Genomic DNA, 18,024 nt, shown 5'->3' on the forward strand with positions numbered 1-18,024 from the left:
TTGTGAATGTACTTAGGGGCTGGTCTGCACTCCCACTGGCATTTCTGTATATCGTTTTATTGTGTATTAAGTGTGTCCACGTCTGGTTTTCCAAAAATCTAATCACTCGTTATGTTTTCAAGGTGGGGGGACAGCTCTCCATACATTGGATGCATTTAATTTACTACAAACAGCACAATATTACCCAAAAAGCACAATACGTTTTTTCCATGGCACTCCATTCTGATGGTGCGCGGAGAACCCCGAATTGATCACAGAATGCATGCAATAAGAGCCTATGTCTCGGGAGGTGGGGCAAAGTGCTCGCCTTGGAAGCAAAACGACACAGAGCAAACACAGGTTTGATCCCTGCGTCGGTGCTTAGAAATCTCTGGGTATTTAAGCGCGTTATAAATAATCATATCATATGGATGGCCTTCCAGCGTCGCAGACGTGCCTCCGTCACAAGGTACACGCTCGGCCATTGCTGGCGCAACGCCGTCCTGTTGTCTGGCTGTTGCTCTGCTTCTTACAGAGCTTCCCTCGCTCCAGACAGCTAACATTATGCATGCACGGACAGGTCTGGCCACCGGCCCTCACCGTTGTTACCCTCTAGGACATAGGGTACACAGTGAAGGTAGGAGGCTTGCTCCTCATTGAATTCGGATTTACTGGCATTTAACAAGGCCTGTTTGCTGAACCTACTTCAGCAACCTTGCTAGCGCTTGGACATTCCAGCTGTCCTTTTGCTCCTGCTTCCATTTATTGTTTCTTATTTTCTGCAGCTTTCGTGTTCCCGGGTCAACTTTTGCCAGATGGGACCATTGGTTCCCCACTACCTGTGAGTAACGCTACCCCACCCCTCATTTTCCTATTTTTTAGATATACATTTAGGCTTAGTATTGACATGTCTCCGGAATATTAAGAAATCAGAGTTCGGGAGGATATCTCGCGCTCACACCAACAACTTATTGTAAACCCTATTATCACTAGTGCTAAAATTTTTCTAAATAGGTACAAAAATTCCTCAAGTTACATAACAATTGTCAAATATATTATTTAATTTTGACTCTCAAAGTGTAGAACAGCCGACACGTGTTTCGACCTTCGGTCGTTATCAAGGCTGTACAAATCATTACATTCGTTCAATATATCATAAAAAAGAGAAAGAGAAAATTCAAGAAACCATACCATATAGTGCCAACATGTCAGATCAGGATATGGGAAAATTCACGCCATAAGCAAGATATAAAATGAAAATTCAAAGAAAAATAAACAAAAGGCAATAGTTTAGTTTTTCCACAAAAAAAATAAATAAATAGATAAGTAAATATATTAATTCTGTGCGTTCAACATAGTGCCCAATTATCATCTGATTATATGATAATACTCAACCCCAATATATTAGTTACACAGATTACTGGTTATCACCCTGTGACGCCATTCCAACATGACCAGAGAGTATGTGAATATTCATACCATATGTTCCAATGGTCTTAATATTCCAAAATTTTTTATCCAAAATTGGCTTTCTCCTACAAAAAATATATGTATTATGGTAATTGTGCTTCATAGGGTTAACTATAGATCCCCCATGTGTTGTCATTTCAAATATATTGTTGAGCAGGATAATATTGTATTGTGTTTAGTTCCCATACACACATCATGAGTTACTAAAAGGACCTCCCTCAAACATACCAAAAAGATAGTTCAATATATCTTGTTTACAATTCTCCATTTTGGAATATTAAGACCATTGGAACATATGGTATGTTAGGAACATAGACTTTCAGGTTGGTGAACATTTAATTTTTAATTTATGTTACAATATGGGATAAAACGCTTATGTAATTCATATTATTCAATTTTAACCTAAAGGGTCTACTATACAGAGACAGAAGATATAACCTATTGTTATAGAGAGGGTAAGTTGTAACTCTATTGTCCAATGTTGTATTTGGAATATTCACATACTCTCTGGTCATGTTGGAATGGCGTCACAGGGTGATAACCAGTAATCTGTGTAACTAATATATTGGGGTTGAGAATTATCATATAATCAGATGATAATTGGGCACTATGTTGAACGCACAGAATTAATATATTTACTTATCTATTTATTTATTTTTTTTGTGGAAAAACTAATCTATTGCCTTTTGTTTATTTTTCTTTGAATTTTCATTTTATATCTTGCTTATGGCGTGAATTTTCCCATATCCTGATCTGACATGTTGGCACTATATGGTATGGTTTTTTGAATTTTCTCTTTCTCTTTTTTATGATATATTGAACGAATGTAATGATTTGTACAGCCTTGATAACGACCGAAGGTCGAAACACGTGTCGGCTGTTCTACACTTTGAAAGTCAAAATTAAATAATATATTTGACAATTGTTATGTAACTTGAGGAATTTTTGTACCTATTTAGAAAAATTTTAGCACTAGTGATAACAGGGTTTACAATAAGTTGTTGGTGTGAGCGCGAGATATCCTCCCGAACTCTGATTTCTTTGTCTACTTTGTACAAACTCTGTGGGAAGTTTGAGGGAGTGATATCACTTGCTGCCGACCCCTCCGTATTTTTATTATATATATTTTTTGAAATTTGAGAGTGGAAAAGAGCGCACGCAATTTGTTAGCGATCCCACAACTTTTTGTATTTCTCTCCGGAATATTAACCCGTGCGGGGGGCTTTTCTGGTCCATTTGTCCACAGATTTCTCCTGGCAATCGGATCCTGACGCCTTGAGCAAATCGCACACATTCGTCTTTAACCTGAAGTAAGTGTGTCTTTGTTCTGTGTAACCAAGCTTCATTGTGGCACTTCCGTTAATCCTACATTGATTTATACACTTCATTTCTGATACTAATTTATTTTGGCCTATTTTAGAGACCGGCCGCAAGTCCTGATGAAAACTAGCCCCTTCACGGGTTATGGTTGAAACTAGGAAGAAAGGGACGTTCCTCACCGCGTTTCTAGAAGCTCAACACAATTTCTGTTTGAAGCCAATCGACCCGATTGCAGATTGTCTCGCCTAGTAGACCTGTTGCTCTTTCTGTGATATTGACCAGATTTCCTCATCGTGTTAATCAATGGTTGACGATGTTGATGTATTGCTGTATTGCCTTCTTTGACGCTGGATTTGTTTCTTCCTGTTAGATTGTGAATCAATAGATACATTATCTCTTTAACCCTATTGAACAGGAGAGGAAGTGGTCTCTCCAAACCTTTTTTCTCATTCTTCTCCTTATCCTTTACACACTCTTTGCACATAGTTTTTGTGGGTTGGTAAATCTGTGTGTGTGTGTGTATTTCATCTGTGTTTTGAACCTTCCTGTGTCAAAGCCAGCTATATGCGGCTACATATAAATAACTAAAAATGATACAAAGAAATCATGTTTTAATCTTATTTCCCCTTCATTCCTTCCCTATGTTGCTACTGATGAGGATATGACTAGGATTCCCAGACAGGGCTATTTCACAGACAATTGGGCTTCTTAAAAGCTTTGGTGTGGGAAATTACGCAAGTGTTCGCGTTAGGTTTTTTGGGGCCATTTTATGTTACATAGCAGTGCTTTGAAAATTTTGTTGACACATCGATACATATTCATATATTATTACAGCAATAAAGTCAAAGAATGCTGAGAACCAAAGTATACATGTTAAACATTAACAAAACCCACTTTAAGGCCTAAATGGAGGTGTGGGGGGAGCAGGTGACCAATGGAGACAGAGGAACGCGGCAAGGGATTAGTAGCTGCAGATTATCACAGGACAGGCAGCCGTGAGGAGCTGAAACTCTAAAGGGCCTCTGAAAACCTATTTAGCATCTTGCTGACAAACAGCGATTATGCAGACGAAACCGGAGTAAAAAAAAATAAAGCGACTGTGGTTTCTGGATACTACGAGAGGTGGCGGCTTTAAAAAGCCAGACCATGCGCGAGAAGGCCAACCAGTCCTTTCTTTTTTCTCTTTGGATTCTGCGACTTGTAGTTGTTTGGTTCTCATTTGAAAAGTAGGAAAACTACAAGCACTAGAACGGCAAGCACAAACAGGATGGATGGCCTTCTCACACATGGCCATGGGAAAATTGAGAGCTCTGCCAAAGGCTGCATGCAACGTGCACACCGCAGAGCGCACATTTAATATCCTCCTCCTCACCTATCTCTCTCATTCCCGACTGCATGGCGTGCCTCTAATGATATCTGTCTTAATGCCAGTAAGACTGAGATCCTTCGCATTGGGAAGCCAGCCCTCTCCTTCCCTCCTACTCTCTGGCCACCCCTTCCTGGGGCCCCATCCCTCACCGTCTTGTGAGGCAAAACATCTAGGTATCATCTTTGACTCCTCTCTCTACTCTACTCACGTCACAGACTTTGCCAAGAAGGCCCACTATTAGCTACACATCCTTAGAGGCATTCTCCCTTTCCTCACCTTTCCCCAGAAACTCAATGTCTCCAGAGCCCTGGCCCTCTCCTGGCTTGACTACTGCAACAGAATCTTCCTTAATCTATCTCTTTCCTCCCTCCCCCCTCTTCAACTAAACCAGAATAGGACTGTGAGACTTATCCTTGGCCTCAAGCCCAGGGACCACATCTCTCCAGCCCCAAAATCTCTCCACTGGCTCCCGGTCGCTGCTAGAATCAAATCCAAGACCCTCTACATCATCGACCAGGCTTTCTGGGACCTGGGATCACACTACAAATATCTCTCTCTCCTTAAACCACCCCCCCCTGCTAGAATTCTCTGTTTTTTTCCGTTCAGATTCTCTGCAAGTCAAATGCTACACTAAGCAGAGAGTGGGGGGTCGAACTCTCTTCGGCAGGAGCTGCCCTCTGGAATGGCAGTCCTGCCCCTCTCCGTCTTGAGACAGATCTCCTTAAATTCAGAAGCTCCTCAAGACCTTCCATTTCTCCTCTTTCTTCACCCTTCCGCTCACCTGCTAGTTCCGCCTTCCTCTATGCTAGTGGCCTGTATCCCCTTATGAGCCAAGTGGGGCGGGCCTTCCTTAAAACCAGCCCCCCCCACCCCTACCTTCACAGCACTTGCCTTCGGGCACCCTCCCTGACTAGCCTACTGAGGCTGGTCCACATCCCCTCCCTCAAACTATTTACCTCTTTCTCCCTCCTGAGCACTTTCCCTCCTGGACTACCTTAGCACTTCACTCCGGTCCCTCTCCCCCTTGCACTTCTCCCCTAGCCCCTGCCCGTCACTGCACTTGCACGTCTGAATGTCACAAGGCCTTGTAGGACTGTTTACTGTGATTTCCCCCCCCCCTTCCCTGTATTCCCACTTGTCTTGTGGCGCCTCAAAACACCTTTTGATGTATAGGCACCATACAAATGTGTAATTAGACTGTCAACATGGGGGCTGCTGAGAGGGGGGGATGCCTGAAAAGATTGAAAGGCTCTGATGCCATCCCTGGCCATGCCACAGGGGGCTGCTCGGGGCTGGCTTGGACTCTTGCCACTTCAACAGGGATAAGGAGGGGGCAACTACACACGTGCTAGAAAATAACATTTATTATCTCACTCCCCTCCCCCCAAACCCATTTATTGATTTATTCATATACAGGAGGCACAAGGCTCTCTTGATCACAAACGAAAGTCCAATAGATAAGATATCAGATTTGACGGGACGCAGAGAGCTTCTTGCAATGGGGAGAGTTTGAGGGACATTTAGACCAGGTTGTGGAGGGAAGTAAATGGAACAGTCATCGGGTACCAGTGGTAGAAATAATAAATAACAATAATGGAAAACATTTAAAGGGGGATCCCACAAGGGTGTGGGGGTGGAGCTTGGAGGAGGGGGCCGAGTTCCAAGGAGGCTGGGTTCAGAGGGGGTGGAGCTGGCAGTTGGACTCCGCTCAAAGGAAATTTTCAAAATAATAGTTTAAAAATGGTGCCATTTCCCTCATTATGCTTCTTATCAAACTCCACACTTTAAATCAATTCCACTTTAAATCACTTCTATGGCAGTGGTGCACCCAAAGTACTATTGGTAATGCAGTGATTTTTAGTACATGAAGCGATCCATAGACACACTCTACAGTTGAAGGCTACCAGGGTAGCTCAGCAGGTTGAGAGACCGTTGCTGAGATGTTATATATTAAAAACGGGTTGTTAATCCTATGACTTTTTGCAATTCCTTATAAAAAAACAAGTGCTATAAAATGTGTTTGGCAAGGGCATGGTTCGGGCTGGTCACTTGCCTCTATTTAGGGTGGAGGTGGGGGTATATCTGCTCCAGTAGTAAAAATCAAAAGGTGGCACCCATGAACCCACAATTTAATTTCCTAATAACTGCTGTCAGCGCAATAGCATTTATTTGTGATTAACCAGTTTGACAAGCATACATCTTTATAAATATAACCTGTGATAAAAAACAAAGGAAGGGGCACACAAATTACGGAGTATGTGTGTGGTAGTCCGACAAAAATAAAAACACATTTCTAAACTAGTGAATGCAAGCATCATTTTTGAATTCGGAAATGACTTATTTTCTATGAAAGTAAAATGCACATTTGGAAAACAGTAGTGTGCCAAGTATGTAGAAAACCTGTTTTCAACAGTTATGCTTCCCTCCCCCTCCCCCGTGATAGTTATGGCCCATTCATTCCTGTGGTGTCCCTTTCAGGCCAGAAAAAAGATAACAGACTGAGCAAATAAAACCAGGAAACGCACGAATGGGGGCTGGTGGAAAGGAGCACAGAGCAGATTAGATCACCGAGTCCCCAGCTTCCCTTGGCAAAGCTGGGGGCTCGGTAACGTCTGGTCAGGGCTGTGGCAGGTCGGGCCACGAGATCCAGCCAGACATCTGATCCCTGATGTCAGACTCAGCAAGAGCCGGCCCATTGACCAGAGCTGCCGGGGACAATACATAAGTGGACAGCCATAGATTAAGGACAACCCACATTGGACATTTTTTAAGTGCAAGTAGGCGATACAGCCAGCTGTGCTCGGAACGTGACCATGATGGGTGAAGTGCTAAAGTGGAGGCAGTGGAAGTGAGAGGCAGGTTAGAGGCGAGTGAGAAGTGATAGCTAGTAGGCATATGAGAGGTAGGTTAAAAGGGTAACTCGGAGGCGAGTAGGTAGGCTTTTATTTGGTTTTGAACAACTCCATGTGGACTGTTTCTTCTCAGATGTCTGGGGGTAGAGAATTCCATGCAAGTGGAGCAAGAAGAGAGAAGTCCAATATCAGAACAGCCAATATGAAATCACCAGTGATTGCCAATGAAAGATCCACATTTGTTGGATTGACATGTACGTGAAATGCTGTACCACCCTTAAGCCTGTTCAATAGACTTAGTTACAGGGTTAACTACATTCCATACATCCCTACATTCAGCAAAGTATGTTGTACTGTTTGCACTAACCATTCCCGTTTAAACACACTTTTCTTTTCGCATATACAATATACCCTCAAATGGCTTCCTAAGAGATATTCACCATGTAGTTGTACTTTTCATATCTTGGATGTAATTGCCAACAATATGAATGCGTGTCATATGCCACACATTACGGCATGGCAACGTAACGCCAATCAGATACGAGTACCACCTACATGGTAACACGACTGACACCAATCGTTTATTCCATGTGAAGAATCAAGTAGATTCTGGTCAAGTTTATGAGATCTATACAAACACACATGTGTAGACACCATTTACCAGATGTTGTCACAACTAGAACACTATTCGATTTCTCATATTAGTTTACATTACATTGAAACTCCTATAGCAATGTCATGACATAGTCACCCTGGACGTGACTAGCATTCTTAGTTGCTAAGTACGCAGACATTGCTGCTCACAGTCTGCATACCGGCACGTGTCCCGTGAGGAACGCACTACGAATTCTAAGTGACCTCTATTATTTAGGACAACGCGTGCACCTTTTTCCATGACAGGCCTCTGTCTAATACTATATTTCGTATATCGCCTGTGAGTGACTCCCTACACCAGAGAAAGTTCATTACGATATGCGCACAGTCACCATTAGAAGACAGGCCGCGTACTCAATGGTGAGTTACATTGAGTCTTTTACCTGTTACCCGAGGTGGAAACAAACTATAATTGAGCTATTTGTGCACTCGACATATTGGAAGTCTGGTGGATATTAGGAGGATAAATTGGACACCACACTCATTCTATACTAGGTACGGTTGGGTGAGCTGTTCCTCATCACAGACCAGAACACTGACTGGAGATTGTCCTCACTTATACAGCTGCAGTGTCCCACGGTAGAGCACACACATGAGGATATTTCTTCAGGATACCTCACTACGGCCATTGGCCGCATATCATCTAAAACTTTAAAGTGATTTAACAGCCTTTGGTTGATTTATTTATCATGTTTGATACTATTGAATATCTGTATAAGCCAATAGTGCACTGAATTTATGTTTCCCTTCTTTTCTTTTGAAACACAGTTTGAATTTTGTACACAAAGAACCCCTAATGAAGAGCGGATAGGCTCGAAAAACGTTGGGTACCACATTAAAAAGAAAAATAGTTTTTTATGAGAGTTATTTGACTGTCTGAATTTTCTAATGAAGCTTTGTAAAAATTGAAATTGCCCATCTAAACATGACGTTTTTGCCACTAAAAGGTATACATTATTTTTGAACAATATATATAACGCTTTGGCTGGATTTCGGCTAGAGATAGTGTGCAGGGGACGGGAGTTCCCACACATTGGGAGCTTGCAATTTATTTGCTTCACAGTCTATTCTTGACCAGATCATAAGTGGCCCTAAGATTGCCAGCCCCAAAATGAACATTCCAGAATTTTCGCTGCGATAATTCAAATGTAAACCAGGCAAACATCAATGGAACGCCTGATCACACCTTGAGTCCCACAACGATCCACAATACTGTGGTAAAGAAAGAGAATGCCGCCCATGTTATGGAGAGAACAAAGCAGACTTACTGAGAATGCGAATATACTGCATTTCCATTACTCATAAGGGAGGGATTGGTACTGTTTCGGAACCTGCCGGCAATGCTTCTCAGCCTGGACCACAACATCTTATAAGTGTCACAAAGACATCAACTATGAACCCTAAAGGAGTTTTGTATCTTCATAAAGGAACATTCATCATTCATATCTGTAGCGATCATTTAGGTACATGAAGGGGAGTCCTGCATGAGCTTGCTTTGGCAGCCGCAGCCGCCTTGTCCATTCTGCTCCACCTAATTAGCACTAAATAGTGCTCTCTGTGAAAAACCAGAGGGTGTTTCACAACCTAGTCTCCGGGGAGGATCACCTGGGTAGGGGGTCGTCGGGGAGAATCACCTGATGGCGAGGCATTGTACCCCCCCCTTTCCTACATTCCATCCAACCGGTATTCCCACCTTTTTCAGAGGGAAACTACAACTCCCATAATTACTCCCACTTCACACTAACACCACCACTGAGCCGAAGAAGATGAGGAATCCGGCTAGGAAGATTACCTCTAGTGATCTGCAATGGCTCTGTCTCCTTAATGAGATCAGATAGAGTCTGGCACGTAGTCCCACACCTGCCACTTGCTAACACTCCCTGTCAGGATAAAAGGTGGCAAGTGCATGTACACTCCGAGTGAGGCTGAGCACGAGAAGGAGCAACTCTGTTGGCGCTGACACGAACCAGGCAATGGAAGTTGGGAAGCCAAGAGGTTGAATGGCAATTGTGGAGAACAAGAGAAAGCCAAGCAATGATCCTTTCGGAAGGCCGTAAGCATTCAAAATTTCAAAGCCATTAAGAGGAGAGAAGAGTACTCGAAGGGTGCTGCAAGACGACCCTCTCCCCGCCGGGGACAAATCCGAGTCGGGGAGGAGCCAAGACTGAATTGGTATTCGCCGTGACTCCCAGATGAAAGCCGCTGAAAAGGCAAGGCCGTTAAAAACAGTGAGTGATCAAAGGTAAACAAAAGTCTGGTTTTGTGCTAGAGTAACTGTTGCAAGAGGTGAAGGACACGCATCTGCCGATAAGCGCGTAAAAGAGAAAACGGTGCTGTTTACCGATCAATGAGAAAATATACACAAAGTAACAAGTTGTCCTGCAAAAGGTGTCGCACATTAATAAGTCTCGGTGAAATGTCTTTAATGTTATAACGGAACGAGAAAGTGAGATGAGAAAATGATGGCAATGCTGAACAAAGACAAATGAGTAGAAATTTCAAGATATGACCATTGAGTACACCAGAAGGGCAGACTAAACGAACTCCAAGTACCAGAAGGTATTGAGAGTTTTGACGTTATGGAAGATTGGTGAAATTGTTAAAGCTACGGAAAGTTAATAAATAGCTAACGAAGGAAGTCGAAGTGGTCATGCCAACGTAAAAGCAAAATCCTTGCAGTTTCGAAAGTCGACAGTCAAGAAGGGTACGATTGTGATGTAAAGACATTGGCGAAAGGAACCCCAGGAAAGTGAAATAAAAGGTTAAGCTTAAGTCCGTTGGAGGGAAGCCTATGCAGAATTGTGATACAATGAGGATTGGAAATTGTGAACAAGCTTGAGCCCGGCAGAGGGAAGCTTGTATTTGAATTGAACTGTGATAAATTGAAACCACGAGCTGAAGGATATATTGGTGAAAAGACTGACAAAGCCAAGGAACATTGTGAACTGTACTAAAGTGTTGAACTGTGAAAGGACTGGGAGCTCCAGTCTAGTCTATGGAACTATGCCAGTAAGCTAGAGTGTGCCAAGCTGAAAGAGCTTTGCTATCCACCTATCCCATTAAAAGACTCCCAAGACCCCATGCCTTTTAACGTGTGGAAGGGAGTTGTTCCTTACACAATTCTGACACTTATTTTTGAGACAATGATTTTTCTGTTATTTTCCCCTCTCACATTTTGTTGTTTAAGAAGGAGGGCAAGGTTATGTTTTATTATTATCGGCCTTTTGTGGTTGACTTATTATTTAATCGTCGAGATTACTCCTATCTTAGAGTTAGGGTCAGACAGGAATTCTCCCAACCTGCTTAAAGATAAATAAAGGTTTTTGAAGCTTGCATCTATTGTGTCTATGTCTACTGGTGATACCATGCTTCCTTACATATGGTGTCAGGAGTTGGATGGGACTCAGTTGATACAAATTGGGGAACCCTAACATTTTAAAAACGAAGTAGTCGAGCCTCCAACCCCACTATAGCTACAACAGGCTCTAATGGATTTGACATATGCATCAGTAGGGAAGCATACATTCCTCCAATGGTCTGATTCCCACTGACTTAGTTCTGATACCTCCCCCAGGATGCTACATCCGACTAACCCCCAAGTCTGGTTTAGCTTGGAAATTTGGACTAGATGTACTCACAGGACTTATTAATCCGGATGTCAGGGGAAGAAATACAAGTTCTGTTACATAATCATAGGGAGCACCACTTGACATTCGTCCTGGGGATAAAATAGCAGAAGGGATTCTTGAAAGGGCCTTATTTCCCCAGTTAAAAGAAGAGGCTGAGCCAGAGGTGACGGAGAGAGGAGACCCAGGCTTTGGATAGGCTGATGAAAGACCAGACATCAATATTAGCCATGCATGACAATGAACTATCTATCCTCCCTGACTTAGCTTTTGCGCAGAGAAATATCCATTATTAGCACAAGACTTTTACAAGTGGTCTCTGAGTCGGAGGGCTGCTATATCGAATTGAAACCTCATGGGAAGGAACATGTAAAACCCAGTTGGTAATTGTTGGGCAAAGTTTGCATGCAGTACCCTCTGGGACTACTACACACAACTATCACCACAGGTGTAAGCAAAACCAACCTTTGGTATAAGTCTGTACCACACAGTTGTTTGGTAGTGAGCTGAGCAGCCATGCCTATCTCAAGAGGGAATGTGAGCTTGTAAGGGTGTTACACAGAGGTCTACAATCACAAGTATTCAGATGGACACTTATACTCAAGGTTTCTTGGTAGAACACTTTATTACACAGTCAGTTAAAAAACATTCACTAAAAGGAGGCAATCAACATCACACAAAAATATACTATAGTACTTCACACTATTCGGTTCTGTGGCATTGAAACTACTTTGAAGTAGGAGCAAACTGGCATTCAGAGCATTTGAAGTAGGAGCAAAAAGTCATAAGATAATAAAATGAATATTACAGTTACTCTTAAATAGTGCAAATAGTTTGCGTTCACCAGAGGAGTTGATTCAATGCAATAGGTAGGCCAATGTCAATGGGCTAGAGTCTTGTATAGGTAAAAACGGTTCTGGTAGTTAAACTGAAAAAACTTTGCAACAGTTCTCAGAAGTAGATCGTAGAAGAAAGATTCATATGGCGGGTCATGAGCTGACTAGGCCTGCAAGCTGCCAAAGTTTCACGCACTTTCACAGTGAGAGGTAAGTTCTCTCGGTCGGGTTTTCGCAGTACCTTATATTGAAGAAAAAGATGCAGCTGAAGACTTCTGTTCCTGGCAGTTCCTGCAGATCTCGCTGTTGCTGAGCCTCAGTCGTGGGGACAAGAGGGAGGATGTCGGGGTACTCCTGCACTGCACGGGGACTGGTCACAAAGCTGGCAAACTGGCAAATCTTCGATTCCTGTAGCTGTCCTCAAGCACACAAACTGGTGTCCTTCTCCCTGGCTATTCGGTTTCCTGCAGCACTCTGAGGAAATTACAACCAGCTCTGAGAAGGGTGTCCAGGTGGCTTACGAGTAGATTGGTCCCACCAACTCAAAAGGGAGAAGTTGTCCTTGAAGGGCTTCTCTGTCGAGATGAACTTGGCAATTCGGACCTGCAGCAGGGCTTCACCGGGCAAACCAACGGTCCAGGAGTTGCAGCACCATCCTCTTCTACCTGGTCTTCGGTTCCTTCGTTCCATTGATCGACTCTGCCTTCCAAGCCAAGAGACTCGCCTTTTAAACAGTTTTCTCCCATTAATTCCAGCCTAGGTGCCACTCATCCAGCAGGGTGGCTGTCCTTACCGGACAGTCAGCCAGCCAATCACGCCAGAGTGCATTTGTGTTTCCTAGGAAGAGTAAGTACAGGGAGTTTCGGGCACCTCCCTCACTTCCTGCCCACCCCAGACACTCGGGAACAAGAGGCGGTCTTCAGTCCTGAACCTGCCAAAGGCGTAGGAACAAAGGAACCAAACCGGGTTTGGCGCGCAGAGACAAACTCTAGAAGGTCCTTTCCAAAAAGAAATGGTGCAAAAAGAAGACCGGGACCTGTTTAAACAAAGGGGGCTCAGACGCCATCTTGAAAAACATGGCTCCCGTGATATTTTGCTACCGGTGTTCGCGGTCAGGAAAAATCATGATAGTTCATTGTAAAACCACTGGCGCCAGCCATTTCGATAGGAAAGGGTAGCATTTGACTGATACATGAGTTTCTAGACATAGGGGATACTAGGTAACCCCTCCAGCACTCTATTGGAAGAAAGTGTGTGCTGGGTCCAGGAATTTAAAAAGACTAGTAAAGTCAATTTAACTTTACATTCTCTGGGAAACAGTAGTTTATCCCAGAGAAGGTGTTTAAACCTTGGGAGAGCCTAAAACGCTTCCCTGTGTCACTGCACTGAAGGTGCTGTGTGACACACATGAAAAGATGATGCCTATGGAGTTGTCTAAAAATCCATAATCAAAGAACACAGAGTAAAATACACAGCAAAATACATGAGAGAGTGGGGAAAAAGGCTCACACTCTCTCCAGGTAAAAAAAAAAATCAAGTCCTCAAAATCCAGCAAAATTGCTGGGGGTCTCTAAGGTGAAGGGAATTAGAACATTTATGAGAATTCTCCCTAACAGTAATACCCAAAACCCTTCGGAAAATAGTTCTGGAAATTTCCCACTCACATTTAACATGGGGACACCTAGGACAAGCTAAGACCCAAGCCCATGTCAGTGGAACATTCTATTGGCCAGGAATTTTTGCAGGTATAAAAAACTTCATTCAAACATGAAAGATATGTCAAAAGACCAGCACAGATATTCCTCTACCTGCCTTTGAGTCCACTATCTATTATAAAGGTTCCATTCTCCCAAAATGGGATGGACATAATTGGCCCAATAGAAACCTCTAAATTGGGCAATACATTTGTCTTAGTAATTGTTGCCTACGCTACTAGAGGCCTTTCCCATGAGGAATAGTACAACCGAGCAAATAATAAAACATCTATTACCATTTTTCAATCGAATTGGGTTCCCAAAAGAAATTCTAACAGATCAGGTAACACATTTTATGAGCAAGCTGATGGGAGAAGTTAAAGAATTACTCCATATCACTACCGTAAGAACCTCAGTTTATCATCCTCAGACAGATGGAATGGTAGAACGATTTATTAAGACCCTTAAAACCATCCTAAGAAAATAAGTTGATGAAGGCAGTAAGAATTGGGATTGCATGATTCAATGTGCCATATTCGCAGTGAGAAAAACCCCTCGGGCATCTACCGGGTTTTCACCGTTTGAGCTCTTGTATGGCAGAGAGTCAAGAGATGTCTTTGTCATTCTCAGGGAGACCTTGGAAGAGAGGGAAGAGGCCCTAATTCCACTGTCTCAAACTGCAAACCGGTTACGAGAACATATGAACGTAGTCAGATCTTTAGTTAATACCCACATGGAGAAAGCTTAGCATCAACAGAAACGTGCATACGATAGGAAAGTAAGTCTAAGAACCTTTTCAGTGGGACAAAAAGTTCTGGTTCTCTTGCCCACTTTGGAGAATAAATTAATCTCAAAGTGGTATGGACCATATGAGGTATTGGAACAGGTGGGAACATGCCATTATAAAGTAGCCCACCGAGATAGACGCCAAAGGACTCACATATATCATGTTAATCTTCTGAAGGAGTGGAAGGAGCATCCATCTTCCTCCCAGACTCTTATATTTTCTTGTTTGGTACCTCAAGAAGTAGATAATATAGCACTCATACCCAGTGACATATTTAGGCTTTCCGCTGCCCTATGACCAAATAAGTGCATGTGCCCCCTCCACCTGACTCTCCACCTCTGCCAGACTCTGCACCTTCAACAGATTATGCCCCTTCAATAATCTCTGTCCACGTTGTCCAAACCACACCACTTCATCCCCATTTTGGCTCCATAACATTATGAGGATGTTTTTAAGGTTACAGGGATTAGAACATTATTGCTTCCTCTCTATTAATTCAAGCTTGTCATCTTCTATGTTATGTTAGTTGGAAGAGGGTTTTCAAATCTTTTGTAGCCCAAGATTTGGAGAAGGTAGTGTGTTCTATAGTTGAGTGCACTAGAGGTAATTCTTGCGACTAATTGTCTACTTTCCGTTAAGTCTGAAAACAATCGTTTAGAGGAAATGATAAGAACACAAGCTGGCAACTGGACACAAGTGAGAGAAAGTTAGAAAATGCTAATATATGGTTTCTCTCACACATTGGCTGCTGTCACCCTATGAGAAGCACCTAGACTGATCTGTAATATTAATGCAACATACTAAATGTCGAGATCCAGTCTGGTCCTGGTAAAGTTTACATATCAAATATATGCAAGTAGAACATGCACATCTTAATGTTGAATACAATGAACTCAGCCCCCTTTTCATGGTTACAGCTCTCGTGTTAGCAGGGGGCAAAATAGAAATTAGGCAGGTTATCTGCTGCAGCCGATGTACCTCCAATCCCTTGGGCTGAAACGGCATTAAAATATGGCAAAATCACAAACAAAATGTGTAAACTCTGGCTGGGTAAAAAAAAAAAACAGTAGGTTAAAGACAGTTGGAGAAGTTCTTGGAATCTTTGGCTGTGCATTCCCACAGTGGAGTTATGAATAATGGTGACCCTGAACATTCATATGTGGGAAGCAACAGCATTCCTCGTAGCTGCACAATGTAGGCACCTTTTATAACAAATGAAGTAGTACAAATACAAGGTAGGACTTTTACTGTGAAACAGTACTTTAAACGACAGCAGGACATCTATATCTATAACCACACATCTCAAACCTTTCCTATGTATTTCACAGTCCAACCAACTCTACAGAGTTAACAAACATTTTAAATGATCTTAAACGCAAGCTAGCAAGACCCATAGCCTAAACCACACCCACAAAGGTAATTGCGCAATTTGACTCTTGGTGTATTGGGTGTTTTGAACAAGTGCACAAACAGCAATGATGTAAATCTCCTGCACACTCCACTCACCTGTAAATGGCACCAAACACCACCACTCAGGTACCACCTGAGCCCATAAGCCAGGCCTTGCTACAAAAATGTAACCAATCAAGTAACTGGCATCTGTTCTAGATAGAATGGTGCAACACCATAATGCGGTGACATAGAAACACACAAGCGGTGCACAAGGGAGCTAAGCAACTCGCTGACATCCCTCTAGAAAGACCTTGCAGCAGCACCCTACTGCCACCCCATCACCACTGTTATGCCAATGTTTCTGTGCCCCAACGAGTGGCAGGAGCCACGTAGGAAGATGGTATTCTTCAGGTTGGTCAGACAGACACACCCACACATCTGCTCAGTGGCCTGAGTGTTCTAAATGGTCAATATAAATTATTGGCGGTTTGCGCCTTGGATCACAGTACTCTTTTGCCAGGTCTACGCTATACTACGGTTGTAGAAATTAGACGTGCAAAGTATTGGAATCCGTCTTAAGTGTTCAGTGAAAGCATGAACTATCACCAATATTTCTAGGATTCCCCGGGGGAAACGACCAATGGTGCTTTGAAAAGGGTATCGCACCAAAACATTGAATGAGATTACTGTTAGTCCCAGAATATGGGTCTTTTTAAATCACATTTTTGTGAAAACATAGATGGGGGGGTGGGATGGGTATTGGTCTGAATTAAGGTGGGGGTTGTGAGGGAGAGCTGAGGGTGGTCAACTCCCCCAAACCCCCATATAGTGGTCGGGAAATGGGATAAAAGAAAAAAGACAATGTTCTTAGACTTGCAGTAAAAAAATCAATGTTTTGTGATAGATCCGGACAAAAGCACCAGGTGAATGGTTTTTACCTTTGATTGACTTATTTACATTTCAACTACCCCAAGTATGGTTAAACAAAGACACCTGCCACTGATGGCAATGGTTTTGTGACCTAGCAGGACACAAAAAGACACCCTCCTTTATTCTGTGGCAATATCTTTCAGCCAGATGAGCAGCAACTCTGGTACTCATTTGCCAGGTGCTGCCAGCCACATTGGACATGGTCTATGGTAGCTCCACCATGTCCTCACACATGCCACCCTACTCAGATATTTCCAGTAAGCAGAGGTGCCCCTTCTTTATCTGCACGAATGACAGCCGAGGTGTACGTCAAGATCTCGAGCCCCAGGAAGGAACAAGTTACTTACCTGTAACTGTTGTTCTCCAGCATGGGTCTGGCATGGATTCACATGCTCATGAATATTCCCCGTCGTCAGGCTGGGAATCCTCGGTAAAGAAAAAACCAGTATCAGTTTCGTTTCTGATCTGTCTTTCGTAGTAATAACCAATCACTGGTCTCTGCGTCATACTGACCACAGCCAATGACTGCCCTCTACCTAAGCACCGCCTCTGGCAGCCATCTTCAGATTTGGAAGCACGTGAAGTGGCAGTATGACCAAGTGAAGAGCCGCAGAGGGGTAGGCGGGAGGGTTCGCATGTGAATCCATGCCAGACCCATGCTGGAGAACAACAGTTACAGGTAAGTAACTTGTTCCTTCTCCAGCATGGGGTCTGGCATGGATTCACATGCTCATGAATAAAGAATACATAGCAGTACACACATGCACAACCACGGGAGGTGGCAAAGGCTCAACATTAAGCATCACATCAACTCAACATTAAGCATCTTACCTCCTCACCAGGCTCACCTCAGGCGAACAGGTTGCGCAGCACTGCTTGGCCGACCCTGGACTCCTCCCTGGAATCCCGGTCGACGCAGTAGAATTTCGTGAAGGTGTGCGTCGACCTCCACGTAGCAGCCCTGCATATGTCCAGCAGGGGCACACCAGATAGGAACGCCGTGGTAGCTGCGATCGCTCTGGTGGAATGGGCTCTCGGACGGCCAGGCAGCGGTCGGTTTGCCAACCGGTGACAGTACATGATACAGCCGGAGAGCCATCTGGAGATGGAAGCCT

At 43.4% G+C, this 18,024-nt stretch overlaps 1 long non-coding RNA gene across 1 annotated transcript; it reads left to right on the plus strand.

Annotated features, from left to right (window-relative positions):
• The first annotated feature begins 764 nt into the window (after positions 1–764).
• LOC138516954 (uncharacterized) lies at positions 765–3,456 on the plus strand. Its single transcript, XR_011282334.1, has 3 exons — positions 765–820; positions 2,696–2,759; positions 2,870–3,456. It is a non-coding gene; the product is annotated as an uncharacterized lncRNA (long non-coding RNA).
• Positions 3,457–18,024: the final 14,568 nt, after the last annotated feature.

Source organism: Ambystoma mexicanum, chromosome 6q, assembly GCF_040938575.1.
Source record: "Ambystoma mexicanum isolate Mex_15411 chromosome 6q, UKY_AmexF1_1, whole genome shotgun sequence".
Lineage (NCBI taxonomy): Eukaryota > Metazoa > Chordata > Amphibia > Caudata > Ambystomatidae > Ambystoma > Ambystoma mexicanum.